At 51.1% G+C, this 18,513-nt stretch overlaps 20 non-coding genes across 20 annotated transcripts; all 20 read right to left on the bottom strand.

Moving 5' to 3' along the window:
* Window positions 1-368: 368 nt before the first annotated feature.
* Window positions 369-561, bottom strand: LOC124563498. The gene has a single exon (XR_006970230.1). It is a non-coding gene; the product is annotated as a U2 spliceosomal RNA (small nuclear RNA).
* A 736-nt stretch (window positions 562-1,297) lies between these two features.
* LOC124563497 lies at window positions 1,298-1,490 on the bottom strand. The gene has a single exon (XR_006970229.1). It is a non-coding gene; the product is annotated as a U2 spliceosomal RNA (small nuclear RNA).
* Window positions 1,491-2,224: 734 nt separating this feature from the next.
* LOC124563496 lies at window positions 2,225-2,417 on the bottom strand. The gene has a single exon (XR_006970228.1). It is a non-coding gene; the product is annotated as a U2 spliceosomal RNA (small nuclear RNA).
* A 735-nt stretch (window positions 2,418-3,152) lies between these two features.
* LOC124563495 lies at window positions 3,153-3,345 on the bottom strand. The gene has a single exon (XR_006970227.1). It is a non-coding gene; the product is annotated as a U2 spliceosomal RNA (small nuclear RNA).
* Window positions 3,346-4,081: 736 nt separating this feature from the next.
* Window positions 4,082-4,274, bottom strand: LOC124563492. Its single transcript, XR_006970225.1, has one exon. It is a non-coding gene; the product is annotated as a U2 spliceosomal RNA (small nuclear RNA).
* A 735-nt stretch (window positions 4,275-5,009) lies between these two features.
* LOC124563491 lies at window positions 5,010-5,202 on the bottom strand. Its single transcript, XR_006970224.1, has one exon. It is a non-coding gene; the product is annotated as a U2 spliceosomal RNA (small nuclear RNA).
* Window positions 5,203-5,937: 735 nt separating this feature from the next.
* Window positions 5,938-6,130, bottom strand: LOC124563490. Its single transcript, XR_006970223.1, has one exon. It is a non-coding gene; the product is annotated as a U2 spliceosomal RNA (small nuclear RNA).
* A 736-nt stretch (window positions 6,131-6,866) lies between these two features.
* On the bottom strand, window positions 6,867-7,059 carry LOC124563489. Its single transcript, XR_006970222.1, has one exon. It is a non-coding gene; the product is annotated as a U2 spliceosomal RNA (small nuclear RNA).
* A 734-nt stretch (window positions 7,060-7,793) lies between these two features.
* Window positions 7,794-7,986, bottom strand: LOC124563488. Its single transcript, XR_006970221.1, has one exon. It is a non-coding gene; the product is annotated as a U2 spliceosomal RNA (small nuclear RNA).
* Window positions 7,987-8,721: 735 nt separating this feature from the next.
* Window positions 8,722-8,914, bottom strand: LOC124563487. Its single transcript, XR_006970220.1, has one exon. It is a non-coding gene; the product is annotated as a U2 spliceosomal RNA (small nuclear RNA).
* Window positions 8,915-9,648: 734 nt separating this feature from the next.
* LOC124563486 lies at window positions 9,649-9,841 on the bottom strand. The gene has a single exon (XR_006970219.1). It is a non-coding gene; the product is annotated as a U2 spliceosomal RNA (small nuclear RNA).
* Window positions 9,842-10,580: 739 nt separating this feature from the next.
* On the bottom strand, window positions 10,581-10,773 carry LOC124563485. The gene has a single exon (XR_006970218.1). It is a non-coding gene; the product is annotated as a U2 spliceosomal RNA (small nuclear RNA).
* Window positions 10,774-11,511: 738 nt separating this feature from the next.
* LOC124563484 lies at window positions 11,512-11,704 on the bottom strand. Its single transcript, XR_006970217.1, has one exon. It is a non-coding gene; the product is annotated as a U2 spliceosomal RNA (small nuclear RNA).
* Window positions 11,705-12,429: 725 nt separating this feature from the next.
* LOC124563482 lies at window positions 12,430-12,622 on the bottom strand. The gene has a single exon (XR_006970216.1). It is a non-coding gene; the product is annotated as a U2 spliceosomal RNA (small nuclear RNA).
* A 726-nt stretch (window positions 12,623-13,348) lies between these two features.
* On the bottom strand, window positions 13,349-13,542 carry LOC124563521. Its single transcript, XR_006970251.1, has one exon. It is a non-coding gene; the product is annotated as a U2 spliceosomal RNA (small nuclear RNA).
* Window positions 13,543-14,275: 733 nt separating this feature from the next.
* On the bottom strand, window positions 14,276-14,468 carry LOC124563523. The gene has a single exon (XR_006970253.1). It is a non-coding gene; the product is annotated as a U2 spliceosomal RNA (small nuclear RNA).
* A 737-nt stretch (window positions 14,469-15,205) lies between these two features.
* Window positions 15,206-15,398, bottom strand: LOC124563518. Its single transcript, XR_006970248.1, has one exon. It is a non-coding gene; the product is annotated as a U2 spliceosomal RNA (small nuclear RNA).
* Window positions 15,399-16,124: 726 nt separating this feature from the next.
* Window positions 16,125-16,317, bottom strand: LOC124563506. Its single transcript, XR_006970237.1, has one exon. It is a non-coding gene; the product is annotated as a U2 spliceosomal RNA (small nuclear RNA).
* Window positions 16,318-17,042: 725 nt separating this feature from the next.
* Window positions 17,043-17,235, bottom strand: LOC124563493. Its single transcript, XR_006970226.1, has one exon. It is a non-coding gene; the product is annotated as a U2 spliceosomal RNA (small nuclear RNA).
* A 737-nt stretch (window positions 17,236-17,972) lies between these two features.
* Window positions 17,973-18,165, bottom strand: LOC124563481. The gene has a single exon (XR_006970215.1). It is a non-coding gene; the product is annotated as a U2 spliceosomal RNA (small nuclear RNA).
* Window positions 18,166-18,513: the final 348 nt, after the last annotated feature.

Below are 18,513 nucleotides of genomic sequence, written 5' to 3'. Positions count from 1 at the left end.
TATTCTGCGTGCGTGCGGCGGCGACGACGACGTTCGCGAGGAGCTAAGGATATAACTCCAAAAAATTTAATTAAAATTATCTGTGGCCGGACCATATGTGACGCCAACGAGGCATCCGAAGGCACTCTTCTGTGCCCATATAAATTACCAGCCTAGTGTAATGCGGCTGCAAGAGCGTTCCGGCTAACCGCAAAAAAAAAAAAAAAAAAAAAAAAACTTCGTAAGATAATGTTAAATTAATTACAAGAAATCGAGGTGTGTAAGCAGCTAACTACTGGGCAAATCGACAACTACAACAAGTTTTGCTACCAGCGGAATATCTGATCACTACAGAATATTAACCCATTTCAGGCTGTGTTTTAATTAATGTTAGGTGGGCCGATCCCGGCGGTACTGCAATGCCGGGCCAACCCGCGACAGAGGTGGAGCAAGCCCCTAGCACTCCGTCATGAGCCAAAAATGAGTTTAATATTCTGGTCCTGCGATGCAGGACGTATCAGATATTAAGCTGATAAGAACAGATACTACACTTTGATCTTAGCCAAAAGGCCGAGAAGCGATAAGGAAAAACCGCAAGTCGAAGGGCCTAAATGCTTGCAGCGTGTGCGCTCCACATGTGGGAGTGACACACGGTGGTACGGGCCGATATGGCAACAGGCGACCGTCGAAAACATCGCAAAAGCAAGTGCCGGAAAGAAGGACAATTCGCGAGAGCACTCGTCAACAGCCCAGTACTACCCTCCACGGCGAACAGTAAACTGCGACTCCCATTTGAACGCCGCCGGCTGCCAGGGCAGTGGAGAAGCCGTGAGGCCGCCCCACAGCAGCGCCAGGCCGGCGCGAGCTACACCGGCGCGAGGCCGGCGCGAGCTACACCTAGCCGAGTGCTTACATCGTCCACCGCCTACTGCATACGTGTGTACACACGTATTCTGCGTGCGTGCGGCGGCGACGACGACGTTCGCGAGGAGCTAAGGATATAACTCCAAAAAATTTAATTAAAATTATCTGTGGCCGGACCATATGTGACGCCAACGAGGCATCCGAAGGCACTCTTCTGTGCCCATATAAATTACCAGCCTAGTGTAATGCGGCTGCAAGAGCGTTCCGGCTAACCGCAAAAAAAAAAAAAAAAAAAAAAAAAACTTCGTAAGATAATGTTAAATTAATTACAAGAAATCGAGGTGTGTAAGCAGCTAACTACTGGGCAAATCGACAACTACAACAAGTTTTGCTACCAGCGGAATATCTGATCACTACAGAATATTAACCCATTTCAGGCTGTGTTTTAATTAATGTTAGGTGGGCCGATCCCGGCGGTACTGCAATGCCGGGCCAACCCGCGACAGAGGTGGAGCAAGCCCCTAGCACTCCGTCATGAGCCAAAAATGAGTTTAATATTCTGGTCCTGCGATGCAGGACGTATCAGATATTAAGCTGATAAGAACAGATACTACACTTTGATCTTAGCCAAAAGGCCGAGAAGCGATAAGGAAAAACCGCAAGTCGAAGGGCCTAAATGCTTGCAGCGTGTGCGCTCCACATGTGGGAGTGACACACGGTGGTACGGGCCGATATGGCAACAGGCGACCGTCGAAAACATCGCAAAAGCAAGTGCCGGAAAGAAGGACAATTCGCGAGAGCACTCGTCAACAGCCCAGTACTACCCTCCACGGCGAACAGTAAACTGCGACTCCCATTTGAACGCCGCCGGCTGCCAGGGCAGTGGAGAAGCCGTGAGGCCGCCCCACAGCAGCGCCAGGCCGGCGCGAGCTACACCGGCGCGAGGCCGGCGCGAGCTACACCTAGCCGAGTGCTTACATCGTCCACCGCCTACTGCATACGTGTGTACACACGTATTCTGCGTGCGTGCGGCGGCGACGACGACGTTCGCGAGGAGCTAAGGATATAACTCCAAAAAATTTAATTAAAATTATCTGTGGCCGGACCATATGTGACGCCAACGAGGCATCCGAAGGCACTCTTCTGTGCCCATATAAATTACCAGCCTAGTGTAATGCGGCTGCAAGAGCGTTCCGGCTAACCGCAAAAAAAAAAAAAAAAAAAAAAAACTTCGTAAGATAATGTTAAATTAATTACAAGAAATCGAGGTGTGTAAGCAGCTAACTACTGGGCAAATCGACAACTACAACAAGTTTTGCTACCAGCGGAATATCTGATCACTACAGAATATTAACCCATTTCAGGCTGTGTTTTAATTAATGTTAGGTGGGCCGATCCCGGCGGTACTGCAATGCCGGGCCAACCCGCGACAGAGGTGGAGCAAGCCCCTAGCACTCCGTCATGAGCCAAAAATGAGTTTAATATTCTGGTCCTGCGATGCAGGACGTATCAGATATTAAGCTGATAAGAACAGATACTACACTTTGATCTTAGCCAAAAGGCCGAGAAGCGATAAGGAAAAACCGCAAGTCGAAGGGCCTAAATGCTTGCAGCGTGTGCGCTCCACATGTGGGAGTGACACACGGTGGTACGGGCCGATATGGCAACAGGCGACCGTCGAAAACATCGCAAAAGCAAGTGCCGGAAAGAAGGACAATTCGCGAGAGCACTCGTCAACAGCCCAGTACTACCCTCCACGGCGAACAGTAAACTGCGACTCCCATTTGAACGCCGCCGGCTGCCAGGGCAGTGGAGAAGCCGTGAGGCCGCCCCACAGCAGCGCCAGGCCGGCGCGAGCTACACCGGCGCGAGGCCGGCGCGAGCTACACCTAGCCGAGTGCTTACATCGTCCACCGCCTACTGCATACGTGTGTACACACGTATTCTGCGTGCGTGCGGCGGCGACGACGACGTTCGCGAGGAGCTAAGGATATAACTCCAAAAAATTTAATTAAAATTATCTGTGGCCGGACCATATGTGACGCCAACGAGGCATCCGAAGGCACTCTTCTGTGCCCATATAAATTACCAGCCTAGTGTAATGCGGCTGCAAGAGCGTTCCGGCTAACCGCAAAAAAAAAAAAAAAAAAAAAAAAACTTCGTAAGATAATGTTAAATTAATTACAAGAAATCGAGGTGTGTAAGCAGCTAACTACTGGGCAAATCGACAACTACAACAAGTTTTGCTACCAGCGGAATATCTGATCACTACAGAATATTAACCCATTTCAGGCTGTGTTTTAATTAATGTTAGGTGGGCCGATCCCGGCGGTACTGCAATGCCGGGCCAACCCGCGACAGAGGTGGAGCAAGCCCCTAGCACTCCGTCATGAGCCAAAAATGAGTTTAATATTCTGGTCCTGCGATGCAGGACGTATCAGATATTAAGCTGATAAGAACAGATACTACACTTTGATCTTAGCCAAAAGGCCGAGAAGCGATAAGGAAAAACCGCAAGTCGAAGGGCCTAAATGCTTGCAGCGTGTGCGCTCCACATGTGGGAGTGACACACGGTGGTACGGGCCGATATGGCAACAGGCGACCGTCGAAAACATCGCAAAAGCAAGTGCCGGAAAGAAGGACAATTCGCGAGAGCACTCGTCAACAGCCCAGTACTACCCTCCACGGCGAACAGTAAACTGCGACTCCCATTTGAACGCCGCCGGCTGCCAGGGCAGTGGAGAAGCCGTGAGGCCGCCCCACAGCAGCGCCAGGCCGGCGCGAGCTACACCGGCGCGAGGCCGGCGCGAGCTACACCTAGCCGAGTGCTTACATCGTCCACCGCCTACTGCATACGTGTGTACACACGTATTCTGCGTGCGTGCGGCGGCGACGACGACGTTCGCGAGGAGCTAAGGATATAACTCCAAAAAATTTAATTAAAATTATCTGTGGCCGGACCATATGTGACGCCAACGAGGCATCCGAAGGCACTCTTCTGTGCCCATATAAATTACCAGCCTAGTGTAATGCGGCTGCAAGAGCGTTCCGGCTAACCGCAAAAAAAAAAAAAAAAAAAAAAAAAACTTCGTAAGATAATGTTAAATTAATTACAAGAAATCGAGGTGTGTAAGCAGCTAACTACTGGGCAAATCGACAACTACAACAAGTTTTGCTACCAGCGGAATATCTGATCACTACAGAATATTAACCCATTTCAGGCTGTGTTTTAATTAATGTTAGGTGGGCCGATCCCGGCGGTACTGCAATGCCGGGCCAACCCGCGACAGAGGTGGAGCAAGCCCCTAGCACTCCGTCATGAGCCAAAAATGAGTTTAATATTCTGGTCCTGCGATGCAGGACGTATCAGATATTAAGCTGATAAGAACAGATACTACACTTTGATCTTAGCCAAAAGGCCGAGAAGCGATAAGGAAAAACCGCAAGTCGAAGGGCCTAAATGCTTGCAGCGTGTGCGCTCCACATGTGGGAGTGACACACGGTGGTACGGGCCGATATGGCAACAGGCGACCGTCGAAAACATCGCAAAAGCAAGTGCCGGAAAGAAGGACAATTCGCGAGAGCACTCGTCAACAGCCCAGTACTACCCTCCACGGCGAACAGTAAACTGCGACTCCCATTTGAACGCCGCCGGCTGCCAGGGCAGTGGAGAAGCCGTGAGGCCGCCCCACAGCAGCGCCAGGCCGGCGCGAGCTACACCGGCGCGAGGCCGGCGCGAGCTACACCTAGCCGAGTGCTTACATCGTCCACCGCCTACTGCATACGTGTGTACACACGTATTCTGCGTGCGTGCGGCGGCGACGACGACGTTCGCGAGGAGCTAAGGATATAACTCCAAAAAATTTAATTAAAATTATCTGTGGCCGGACCATATGTGACGCCAACGAGGCATCCGAAGGCACTCTTCTGTGCCCATATAAATTACCAGCCTAGTGTAATGCGGCTGCAAGAGCGTTCCGGCTAACCGCAAAAAAAAAAAAAAAAAAAAAAAAACTTCGTAAGATAATGTTAAATTAATTACAAGAAATCGAGGTGTGTAAGCAGCTAACTACTGGGCAAATCGACAACTACAACAAGTTTTGCTACCAGCGGAATATCTGATCACTACAGAATATTAACCCATTTCAGGCTGTGTTTTAATTAATGTTAGGTGGGCCGATCCCGGCGGTACTGCAATGCCGGGCCAACCCGCGACAGAGGTGGAGCAAGCCCCTAGCACTCCGTCATGAGCCAAAAATGAGTTTAATATTCTGGTCCTGCGATGCAGGACGTATCAGATATTAAGCTGATAAGAACAGATACTACACTTTGATCTTAGCCAAAAGGCCGAGAAGCGATAAGGAAAAACCGCAAGTCGAAGGGCCTAAATGCTTGCAGCGTGTGCGCTCCACATGTGGGAGTGACACACGGTGGTACGGGCCGATATGGCAACAGGCGACCGTCGAAAACATCGCAAAAGCAAGTGCCGGAAAGAAGGACAATTCGCGAGAGCACTCGTCAACAGCCCAGTACTACCCTCCACGGCGAACAGTAAACTGCGACTCCCATTTGAACGCCGCCGGCTGCCAGGGCAGTGGAGAAGCCGTGAGGCCGCCCCACAGCAGCGCCAGGCCGGCGCGAGCTACACCGGCGCGAGGCCGGCGCGAGCTACACCTAGCCGAGTGCTTACATCGTCCACCGCCTACTGCATACGTGTGTACACACGTATTCTGCGTGCGTGCGGCGGCGACGACGACGTTCGCGAGGAGCTAAGGATATAACTCCAAAAAATTTAATTAAAATTATCTGTGGCCGGACCATATGTGACGCCAACGAGGCATCCGAAGGCACTCTTCTGTGCCCATATAAATTACCAGCCTAGTGTAATGCGGCTGCAAGAGCGTTCCGGCTAACCGCAAAAAAAAAAAAAAAAAAAAAAAAACTTCGTAAGATAATGTTAAATTAATTACAAGAAATCGAGGTGTGTAAGCAGCTAACTACTGGGCAAATCGACAACTACAACAAGTTTTGCTACCAGCGGAATATCTGATCACTACAGAATATTAACCCATTTCAGGCTGTGTTTTAATTAATGTTAGGTGGGCCGATCCCGGCGGTACTGCAATGCCGGGCCAACCCGCGACAGAGGTGGAGCAAGCCCCTAGCACTCCGTCATGAGCCAAAAATGAGTTTAATATTCTGGTCCTGCGATGCAGGACGTATCAGATATTAAGCTGATAAGAACAGATACTACACTTTGATCTTAGCCAAAAGGCCGAGAAGCGATAAGGAAAAACCGCAAGTCGAAGGGCCTAAATGCTTGCAGCGTGTGCGCTCCACATGTGGGAGTGACACACGGTGGTACGGGCCGATATGGCAACAGGCGACCGTCGAAAACATCGCAAAAGCAAGTGCCGGAAAGAAGGACAATTCGCGAGAGCACTCGTCAACAGCCCAGTACTACCCTCCACGGCGAACAGTAAACTGCGACTCCCATTTGAACGCCGCCGGCTGCCAGGGCAGTGGAGAAGCCGTGAGGCCGCCCCACAGCAGCGCCAGGCCGGCGCGAGCTACACCGGCGCGAGGCCGGCGCGAGCTACACCTAGCCGAGTGCTTACATCGTCCACCGCCTACTGCATACGTGTGTACACACGTATTCTGCGTGCGTGCGGCGGCGACGACGACGTTCGCGAGGAGCTAAGGATATAACTCCAAAAAATTTAATTAAAATTATCTGTGGCCGGACCATATGTGACGCCAACGAGGCATCCGAAGGCACTCTTCTGTGCCCATATAAATTACCAGCCTAGTGTAATGCGGCTGCAAGAGCGTTCCGGCTAACCGCAAAAAAAAAAAAAAAAAAAAAAAAAACTTCGTAAGATAATGTTAAATTAATTACAAGAAATCGAGGTGTGTAAGCAGCTAACTACTGGGCAAATCGACAACTACAACAAGTTTTGCTACCAGCGGAATATCTGATCACTACAGAATATTAACCCATTTCAGGCTGTGTTTTAATTAATGTTAGGTGGGCCGATCCCGGCGGTACTGCAATGCCGGGCCAACCCGCGACAGAGGTGGAGCAAGCCCCTAGCACTCCGTCATGAGCCAAAAATGAGTTTAATATTCTGGTCCTGCGATGCAGGACGTATCAGATATTAAGCTGATAAGAACAGATACTACACTTTGATCTTAGCCAAAAGGCCGAGAAGCGATAAGGAAAAACCGCAAGTCGAAGGGCCTAAATGCTTGCAGCGTGTGCGCTCCACATGTGGGAGTGACACACGGTGGTACGGGCCGATATGGCAACAGGCGACCGTCGAAAACATCGCAAAAGCAAGTGCCGGAAAGAAGGACAATTCGCGAGAGCACTCGTCAACAGCCCAGTACTACCCTCCACGGCGAACAGTAAACTGCGACTCCCATTTGAACGCCGCCGGCTGCCAGGGCAGTGGAGAAGCCGTGAGGCCGCCCCACAGCAGCGCCAGGCCGGCGCGAGCTACACCGGCGCGAGGCCGGCGCGAGCTACACCTAGCCGAGTGCTTACATCGTCCACCGCCTACTGCATACGTGTGTACACACGTATTCTGCGTGCGTGCGGCGGCGACGACGACGTTCGCGAGGAGCTAAGGATATAACTCCAAAAAATTTAATTAAAATTATCTGTGGCCGGACCATATGTGACGCCAACGAGGCATCCGAAGGCACTCTTCTGTGCCCATATAAATTACCAGCCTAGTGTAATGCGGCTGCAAGAGCGTTCCGGCTAACCGCAAAAAAACAAAAAAAAAAAAAAAACTTCGTAAGATAATGTTAAATTAATTACAAGAAATCGAGGTGTGTAAGCAGCTAACTACTGGGCAAATCGACAACTACAACAAGTTTTGCTACCAGCGGAATATCTGATCACTACAGAATATTAACCCATTTCAGGCTGTGTTTTAATTAATGTTAGGTGGGCCGATCCCGGCGGTACTGCAATGCCGGGCCAACCCGCGACAGAGGTGGAGCAAGCCCCTAGCACTCCGTCATGAGCCAAAAATGAGTTTAATATTCTGGTCCTGCGATGCAGGACGTATCAGATATTAAGCTGATAAGAACAGATACTACACTTTGATCTTAGCCAAAAGGCCGAGAAGCGATAAGGAAAAACCGCAAGTCGAAGGGCCTAAATGCTTGCAGCGTGTGCGCTCCACATGTGGGAGTGACACACGGTGGTACGGGCCGATATGGCAACAGGCGACCGTCGAAAACATCGCAAAAGCAAGTGCCGGAAAGAAGGACAATTCGCGAGAGCACTCGTCAACAGCCCAGTACTACCCTCCACGGCGAACAGTAAACTGCGACTCCCATTTGAACGCCGCCGGCTGCCAGGGCAGTGGAGAAGCCGTGAGGCCGCCCCACAGCAGCGCCAGGCCGGCGCGAGCTACACCGGCGCGAGGCCGGCGCGAGCTACACCTAGCCGAGTGCTTACATCGTCCACCGCCTACTGCATACGTGTGTACACACGTATTCTGCGTGCGTGCGGCGGCGACGACGACGTTCGCGAGGAGCTAAGGATATAACTCCAAAAAATTTAATTAAAATTATCTGTGGCCGGACCATATGTGACGCCAACGAGGCATCCGAAGGCACTCTTCTGTGCCCATATAAATTACCAGCCTAGTGTAATGCGGCTGCAAGAGCGTTCCGGCTAACCGCAAAAAAAAAAAAAAAAAAAAAAAAACTTCGTAAGATAATGTTAAATTAATTACAAGAAATCGAGGTGTGTAAGCAGCTAACTACTGGGCAAATCGACAACTACAACAAGTTTTGCTACCAGCGGAATATCTGATCACTACAGAATATTAACCCATTTCAGGCTGTGTTTTAATTAATGTTAGGTGGGCCGATCCCGGCGGTACTGCAATGCCGGGCCAACCCGCGACAGAGGTGGAGCAAGCCCCTAGCACTCCGTCATGAGCCAAAAATGAGTTTAATATTCTGGTCCTGCGATGCAGGACGTATCAGATATTAAGCTGATAAGAACAGATACTACACTTTGATCTTAGCCAAAAGGCCGAGAAGCGATAAGGAAAAACCGCAAGTCGAAGGGCCTAAATGCTTGCAGCGTGTGCGCTCCACATGTGGGAGTGACACACGGTGGTACGGGCCGATATGGCAACAGGCGACCGTCGAAAACATCGCAAAAGCAAGTGCCGGAAAGAAGGACAATTCGCGAGAGCACTCGTCAACAGCCCAGTACTACCCTCCACGGCGAACAGTAAACTGCGACTCCCATTTGAACGCCGCCGGCTGCCAGGGCAGTGGAGAAGCCGTGAGGCCGCCCCACAGCAGCGCCAGGCCGGCGCGAGCTACACCGGCGCGAGGCCGGCGCGAGCTACACCTAGCCGAGTGCTTACATCGTCCACCGCCTACTGCATACGTGTGTACACACGTATTCTGCGTGCGTGCGGCGGCGACGACGACGTTCGCGAGGAGCTAAGGATATAACTCCAAAAAATTTAATTAAAATTATCTGTGGCCGGACCATATGTGACGCCAACGAGGCATCCGAAGGCACTCTTCTGTGCCCATATAAATTACCAGCCTAGTGTAATGCGGCTGCAAGAGCGTTCCGGCTAACCGCAAAAAAAAAAAAAAAAAAAAAAAACTTCGTAAGATAATGTTAAATTAATTACAAGAAATCGAGGTGTGTAAGCAGCTAACTACTGGGCAAATCGACAACTACAACAAGTTTTGCTACCAGCGGAATATCTGATCACTACAGAATATTAACCCATTTCAGGCTGTGTTTTAATTAATGTTAGGTGGGCCGATCCCGGCGGTACTGCAATGCCGGGCCAACCCGCGACAGAGGTGGAGCAAGCCCCTAGCACTCCGTCATGAGCCAAAAATGAGTTTAATATTCTGGTCCTGCGATGCAGGACGTATCAGATATTAAGCTGATAAGAACAGATACTACACTTTGATCTTAGCCAAAAGGCCGAGAAGCGATAAGGAAAAACCGCAAGTCGAAGGGCCCCTAAATGCTTGCAGCGTGTGCGCTCCACATGTGGGAGTGACACACGGTGGTACGGGCCGATATGGCAACAGGCGACCGTCGAAAACATCGCAAAAGCAAGTGCCGGAAAGAAGGACAATTCGCGAGAGCACTCGTCAACAGCCCAGTACTACCCTCCACGGCGAACAGTAAACTGCGACTCCCATTTGAACGCCGCCGGCTGCCAGGGCAGTGGAGAAGCCGTGAGGCCGCCCCACAGCAGCGCCAGGCCGGCGCGAGCTACACCGGCGCGAGGCCGGCGCGAGCTACACCTAGCCGAGTGCTTACATCGTCCACCGCCTACTGCATACGTGTGTACACACGTATTCTGCGTGCGTGCGGCGGCGACGACGACGTTCGCGAGGAGCTAAGGATATAACTCCAAAAAATTTAATTAAAATTATCTGTGGCCGGACCATATGTGACGCCAACGAGGCATCCGAAGGCACTCTTCTGTGCCCATATAAATTACCAGCCTAGTGTAATGCGGCTGCAAGAGCGTTCCGGCTAACCGCAAAAAAAAAAAAAAAAAAAAAAAAAACTTCGTAAGATAATGTTAAATTAATTACAAGAAATCGAGGTGTGTAAGCAGCTAACTACTGGGCAAATCGACAACTACAACAAGTTTTGCTACCAGCGGAATATCTGATCACTACAGAATATTAAACCCATTTCAGGCTGTGTTTTAATTAATGTTAGGTGGGCCGATCCCGGCGGTACTGCAATGCCGGGCCAACCCGCGACAGAGGTGGAGCAAGCCCCTAGCACTCCGTCATGAGCCAAAAATGAGTTTAATATTCTGGTCCTGCGATGCAGGACGTATCAGATATTAAGCTGATAAGAACAGATACTACACTTTGATCTTAGCCAAAAGGCCGAGAAGCGATAAGGAAAAACCGCAAGTCGAAGGGCCTAAATGCTTGCAGCGTGTGCGCTCCACATGTGGGAGTGACACACGGTGGTACGGGCCGATATGGCAACAGGCGACCGTCGAAAACATCGCAAAAGCAAGTGCCGGAAAGAAGGACAATTCGCGAGAGCACTCGTCAACAGCCCAGTACTACCCTCCACGGCGAACAGTAAACTGCGACTCCCATTTGAACGCCGCCGGCTGCCAGGGCAGTGGAGAAGCCGTGAGGCCGCCCCACAGCAGCGCCAGGCCGGCGCGAGCTACACCGGCGCGAGGCCGGCGCGAGCTACACCTAGCCGAGTGCTTACATCGTCCACCGCCTACTGCATACGTGTGTACACACGTATTCTGCGTGCGTGCGGCGGCGACGACGACGTTCGCTCGAGGAGCTAAGGATATAACTCCAAAAAATTTAATTAAAATTATCTGTGGCCGGACCATATGTGACGCCAACGAGGCATCCGAAGGCACTCTTCTGTGCCCATATAAATTACCAGCCTAGTGTAATGCGGCTGCAAGAGCGTTCCGGCTAACCGCAAAAAAAAAAAAAAAAAAAAAAAAACTTCGTAAGATAATGTTAAATTAATTACAAGAAATCGAGGTGTGTAAGCAGCTAACTACTGGGCAAATCGACAACTACAACAAGTTTTGCTACCCAGCGGAATATCTGATCACTACAGAATATTAACCCATTTCAGGCTGTGTTTTAATTAATGTTAGGTGGGCCGATCCCGGCGGTACTGCAATGCCGGGCCAACCCGCGACAGAGGTGGAGCAAGCCCCTAGCACTCCGTCATGAGCCAAAAATGAGTTTAATATTCTGGTCCTGCGATGCAGGACGTATCAGATATTAAGCTGATAAGAACAGATACTACACTTTGATCTTAGCCAAAAGGCCGAGAAGCGATAAGGAAAAACCGCAAGTCGAAGGGCCTAAATGCTTGCAGCGTGTGCGCTCCACATGTGGGAGTGACACACGGTGGTACGGGCCGATATGGCAACAGGCGACCGTCGAAAACATCGCAAAAGCAAGTGCCGGAAAGAAGGACAATTCGCGAGAGCACTCGTCAACAGCCCAGTACTACCCTCCACGGCGAACAGTAAACTGCGACTCCCATTTGAACGCCGCCGGCTGCCAGGGCAGTGGAGAAGCCGTGAGGCCGCCCCACAGCAGCGCCAGGCCGGCGCGAGCTACACCGGCGCGAGGCCGGCGCGAGCTACCACCTAGCCGAGTGCTTACATCGTCCACCGCCTACTGCATACGTGTGTACACACGTATTCTGCGTGCGTGCGGCGGCGACGACGACGTTCGCGAGGAGCTAAGGATATAACTCCAAAAAATTTAATTAAAATTATCTGTGGCCGGACCATATGTGACGCCAACGAGGCATCCGAAGGCACTCTTCTGTGCCCATATAAATTACCAGCCTAGTGTAATGCGGCTGCAAGAGCGTTCCGGCTAACCGCAAAAAAAAAAAAAACTTCGTAAGATAATGTTAAATTAATTACAAGAAATCGAGGTGTGTAAGCAGCTAACTACTGGGCAAATCGACAACTACAACAAGTTTTGCTACCAGCGGAATATCTGATCACTACAGAATATTAACCCATTTCAGGCTGTGTTTTAATTAATGTTAGGTGGGCCGATCCCGGCGGTACTGCAATGCCGGGCCAACCCGCGACAGAGGTGGAGCAAGCCCCTAGCACTCCGTCATGAGCCAAAAATGAGTTTAATATTCTGGTCCTGCGATGCAGGACGTATCAGATATTAAGCTGATAAGAACAGATACTACACTTTGATCTTAGCCAAAAGGCCGAGAAGCGATAAGGAAAAACCGCAAGTCGAAGGGCCTAAATGCTTGCAGCGTGTGCGCTCCACATGTGGGAGTGACACACGGTGGTACGGGCCGATATGGCAACAGGCGACCGTCGAAAACATCGCAAAAGCAAGTGCCGGAAAGAAGGACAATTCGCGAGAGCACTCGTCAACAGCCCAGTACTAACCCTCCACGGCGAACAGTAAACTGCGACTCCCATTTGAACGCCGCCGGCTGCCAGGGCAGTGGAGAAGCCGTGAGGCCGCCCCACAGCAGCGCCAGGCCGGCGCGAGCTACACCGGCGCGAGGCCGGCGCGAGCTACACCTAGCCGAGTGCTTACATCGTCCACCGCCTACTGCATACGTGTGTACACACGTATTCTGCGTGCGTGCGGCGGCGACGACGACGTTCGCGAGGAGCTAAGGATATAACTCCAAAAAATTTAATTAAAATTATCTGTGGCCGGACCATATGTGACGCCAACGAGGCATCCGAAGGCACTCTTCTGTGCCCATATAAATTACCAGCCTAGTGTAATGCGGCTGCAAGAGCGTTCCGGCTAACCGCAAAAAAAAAAAAAAACTTCGTAAGATAATGTTAAATTAATTACAAGAAATCGAGGTGTGTAAGCAGCTAACTACTGGGCAAATCGACAACTACAACAAGTTTTGCTACCAGCGGAATATCTGATCACTACAGAATATTAACCCATTTCAGGCTGTGTTTTAATTAATGTTAGGTGGGCCGATCCCGGCGGTACTGCAATGCCGGGCCAACCCGCGACAGAGGTGGAGCAAGCCCCTAGCACTCCGTCATGAGCCAAAAATGAGTTTAATATTCTGGTCCTGCGATGCAGGACGTATCAGATATTAAGCTGATAAGAAACAGATACTACACTTTGATCTTAGCCAAAAGGCCGAGAAGCGATAAGGAAAAACCGCAAGTCGAAGGGCCTAAATGCTTGCAGCGTGTGCGCTCCACATGTGGGAGTGACACACGGTGGTACGGGCCGATATGGCAACAGGCGACCGTCGAAAACATCGCAAAAGCAAGTGCCGGAAAGAAGGACAATTCGCGAGAGCACTCGTCAACAGCCCAGTACTACCCTCCACGGCGAACAGTAAACTGCGACTCCCTTGAACGCCGCCGGCTGCCAGGGCAGTGGAGAAGCCGTGAGGCCGCCCCACAGCAGCGCCAGGCCGGCGCGAGCTACACCGGCGCGAGGCCGGCGCGAGCTACACCTAGCCGAGTGCTTACATCGTCCACCGCCTACTGCATACGTGTGTACACACGTATTCTGCGTGCGTGCGGCGGCGACGACGACGTTCGCGAGGAGCTAAGGATATAACTCCAAAAAATTTAATTAAAATTATCTGTGGCCGGACCATATGTGACGCCAACGAGGCATCCGAAGGCACTCTTCTGTGCCCATATAAATTACCAGCCTAGTGTAATGCGGCTGCAAGAGCGTTCCGGCTAACCGCAAAAAAAAAAAAAAAAAAAAAAAAACTTCGTAAGATAATGTTAAATTAATTACAAGAAATCGAGGTGTGTAAGCAGCTAACTACTGGGCAAATCGACAACTACAACAAGTTTTGCTACCAGCGGAATATCTGATCACTACAGAATATTAACCCATTTCAGGCTGTGTTTTAATTAATGTTAGGTGGGCCGATCCCGGCGGTACTGCAATGCCGGGCCAACCCGCGACAGAGGTGGAGCAAGCCCCTAGCACTCCGTCATGAGCCAAAAATGAGTTTAATATTCTGGTCCTGCGATGCAGGACGTATCAGATATTAAGCTGATAAGAACAGATACTACACTTTGATCTTAGCCAAAAGGCCGAGAAGCGATAAGGAAAAACCGCAAGTCGAAGGGCCTAAATGCTTGCAGCGTGTGCGCTCCACATGTGGGAGTGACACACGGTGGTACGGGCCGATATGGCAACAGGCGACCGTCGAAAACATCGCAAAAGCAAGTGCCGGAAAGAAGGACAATTCGCGAGAGCACTCGTCAACAGCCCAGTACTACCCTCCACGGCGAACAGTAAACTGCGACTCCCATTTGAAACGCCGCCGGCTGCCAGGGCAGTGGAGAAGCCGTGAGGCCGCCCCACAGCAGCGCCAGGCCGGCGCGAGCTACACCGGCGCGAGGCCGGCGCGAGCTACACCTAGCCGAGTGCTTACATCGTCCACCGCCTACTGCATACGTGTGTACACACGTATTCTGCGTGCGTGCGGCGGCGACGACGACGTTCGCGAGGAGCTAAGGATATAACTCCAAAAAATTTAATTAAAATTATCTGTGGCCGGACCATATGTGACGCCAACGAGGCATCCGAAGGCACTCTTCTGTGCCCATATAAATTACCAGCCTAGTGTAATGCGGCTGCAAGAGCGTTCCGGCTAACCGCAAAAAAAAAAAAAAAAAAAAAAAAAACTTCGTAAGATAATGTTAAATTAATTACAAGAAATCGAGGTGTGTAAGCAGCTAACTACTGGGCAAATCGACAACTACAACAAGTTTTGCTACCAGCGGAATATCTGATCACTACAGAATATTAACCCATTTCAGGCTGTGTTTTAATTAATGTTAGGTGGGCCGATCCCGGCGGTACTGCAATGCCGGGCCAACCCGCGACAGAGGTGGAGCAAGCCCCTAGCACTCCGTCATGAGCCAAAAATGAGTTTAATATTCTGGTCCTGCGATGCAGGACGTATCAGATATTAAGCTGATAAGAACAGATACTACACTTTGATCTTAGCCAAAAGGCCGAGAAGCGATAAGGAAAAACCGCAAGTCGAAGGGCCTAAATGCTTGCAGCGTGTGCGCTCCACATGTGGGAGTGACACACGGTGGTACGGGCCGATATGGCAACAGGCGACCGTCGAAAACATCGCAAAAGCAAGTGCCGGAAAGAAGGACAATTCGCGAGAGCACTCGTCAACAGCCCAGTACTACCCTCCACGGCGAACAGTAAACTGCGACTCCCATTTGAACGCCGCCGGCTGCCAGGGCAGTGGAGAAGCCGTGAGGCCGCCCCACAGCAGCGCCAGGCCGGCGCGAGCTACACCGGCGCGAGGCCGGCGCGAGCTACACCTAGCCGAGTGCTTACATCGTCCACCGCCTACTGCATACGTGTGTACACACGTATTCTGCGTGCGTGCGGCGGCGACGACGACGTTCGCGAGGAGCTAAGGATATAACTCCAAAAAATTTAATTAAAATTATCTGTGGCCGGACCATATGTGACGCCAACGAGGCATCCGAAGGCACTCTTCTGTGCCCATATAAATTACCAGCCTAGTGTAATGCGGCTGCAAGAGCGTTCCGGCTAACCGCAAAAAAAAAAAAAAAACTTCGTAAGATAATGTTAAATTAATTACAAGAAATCGAGGTGTGTAAGCAGCTAACTACTGGGCAAATCGACAACTACAACAAGTTTTGCTACCAGCGGAATATCTGATCACTACAGAATATTAACCCATTTCAGGCTGTGTTTTAATTAATGTTAGGTGGGCCGATCCCGGCGGTACTGCAATGCCGGGCCAACCCGCGACAGAGGTGGAGCAAGCCCCTAGCACTCCGTCATGAGCCAAAAATGAGTTTAATATTCTGGTCCTGCGATGCAGGACGTATCAGATATTAAGCTGATAAGAACAGATACTACACTTTGATCTTAGCCAAAAGGCCGAGAAGCGATAAGGAAAAACCGCAAGTCGAAGGGCCTAAATGCTTGCAGCGTGTGCGCTCCACATGTGGGAGTGACACACGGTGGTACGGGCCGATATGGCAACAGGCGACCGTCGAAAACATCGCAAAAGCAAGTGCCGGAAAGAAGGACAATTCGCGAGAGCACTCGTCAACAGCCCAGTACTACCCTCCACGGCGAACAGTAAACTGCGACTCCCATTTGAACGCCGCCGGCTGCCAGGGCAGTGGAGAAGCCGTGAGGCCGCCCCACAGCAGCGCCAGGCCGGCGCGAGCTACACCGGCGCGAGGCCGGCGCGAGCTACACCTAGCCGAGTGCTTACATCGTCCACCGCCTACTGCATACGTGTGTACACACGTATTCTGCGTGCGTGCGGCGGCGACGACGACGTTCGCGAGGAGCTAAGGATATAACTCCAAAAAATTTAATTAAAATTATCTGTGGCCGGACCATATGTGACGCCAACGAGGCATCCGAAGGCACTCTTCTGTGCCCATATAAATTACCAGCCTAGTGTAATGCGGCTGCAAGAGCGTTCCGGCTAACCGCAAAAAAAAAAAAAAACTTCGTAAGATAATGTTAAATTAATTACAAGAAATCGAGGTGTGTAAGCAGCTAACTACTGGGCAAATCGACAACTACAACAAGTTTTGCTACCAGCGGAATATCTGATCACTACAGAATATTAACCCATTTCAGGCTGTGTTTTAATTAATGTTAGGTGGGCCGATCCCGGCGGTACTGCAATGCCGGGCCAACCCGCGACAGAGGTGGAGCAAGCCCCTAGCACTCCGTCATGAGCCAAAAATGAGTTTAATATTCTGGTCCTGCGATGCAGGACGTATCAGATATTAAGCTGATAAGAACAGATACTACACTTTGATCTTAGCCAAAAGGCCGAGAAGCGATAAGGAAAAACCGCAAGTCGAAGGGCCTAAATGCTTGCAGCGTGTGCGCTCCACATGTGGGAGTGACACACGGTGGTACGGGCCGATATGGCAACAGGCGACCGTCGAAAACATCGCAAAAGCAAGTGCCGGAAAGAAGGACAATTCGCGAGAGCACTCGTCAACAGCCCAGTACTACCCTCCACGGCGAACAGTAAACTGCGACTCCCATTTGAACGCCGCCGGCTGCCAGGGCAGTGGAGAAGCCGTGAGGCCGCCCCACAGCAGCGCCAGGCCGGCGCGAGCTACACCGGCGCGAGGCCGGCGCGAGCTACACCTAGCCGAGTGCTTACATCGTCCACCGCCTACTGCATACGTGTGTACACACGTATTCTGCGTGCGTGCGGCGGCGACGACGACGTTCGCGAGGAGCTAAGGATATAACTCCAAAAAATTTAATTAAAATTATCTGTGGCCGGACCATATGTGACGCCAACGAGGCATCCGAAGGCACTCTTCTGTGCCCATATAAATTACCAGCCTAGTGTAATGCGGCTGCAAGAGCGTTCCGGCTTAACCGCAAAAAAAAAAAAAAAAAAAAAAAAAACTTCGTAAGATAATGTTAAATTAATTACAAGAAATCGAGGTGTGTAAGCAGCTAACTACTGGGCAAATCGACAACTACAACAAGTTTTGCTACCAGCGGAATATCTGATCACTACAGAATATTAACCCATTTCAGGCTGTGTTTTAATTAATGTTAGGTGGGCCGATCCCGGCGGTACTGCAATGCCGGGCCAACCCGCGACAGAGGTGGAGCAAGCCCCTAGCACTCCGTCATGAGCCAAAAATGAGTTTAATATTCTGGTCCTGCGATGCAGGACGTATCAGATATTAAGCTGATAAGAACAGATACTACACTTTGATCTTAGCCAAAAGGCCGAGAAGCGATAAGGAAAAACCGCAAGTCGAAGGGCCTAAATGCTTGCAGCGTGTGCGCTCCACATGTGGGAGTGACACACGGTGGTACGGGCCGATATGGCAACAGGCGACCGTCGAAAACATCGCAAAAGCAAGTGCCGGAAAGAAGGACAATTCGCGAGAGCACTCGTCAACAGCCCAGTACTACCCTCCACGGCGAACAGTAAACTGCGACTCCCCATTTGAACGCCGCCGGCTGCCAGGGCAGTGGAGAAGCCGTGAGGCCGCCCCACAGCAGCGCCAGGCCGGCGCGAGCTACACCGGCGCGAGGCCGGCGCGAGCTACACCTAGCCGAGTGCTTACATCGTCCACCGCCTAC

The sequence above is a fragment of the Schistocerca americana genome, unplaced genomic scaffold (genome assembly GCF_021461395.2).
Source record: "Schistocerca americana isolate TAMUIC-IGC-003095 unplaced genomic scaffold, iqSchAmer2.1 HiC_scaffold_1224, whole genome shotgun sequence".
Classification (NCBI taxonomy): domain Eukaryota; kingdom Metazoa; phylum Arthropoda; class Insecta; order Orthoptera; family Acrididae; genus Schistocerca; species Schistocerca americana.
The sequence above is the reverse complement of the archived record's forward strand: the minus strand, read 5'-3'. Positions and strand labels throughout refer to the sequence as shown.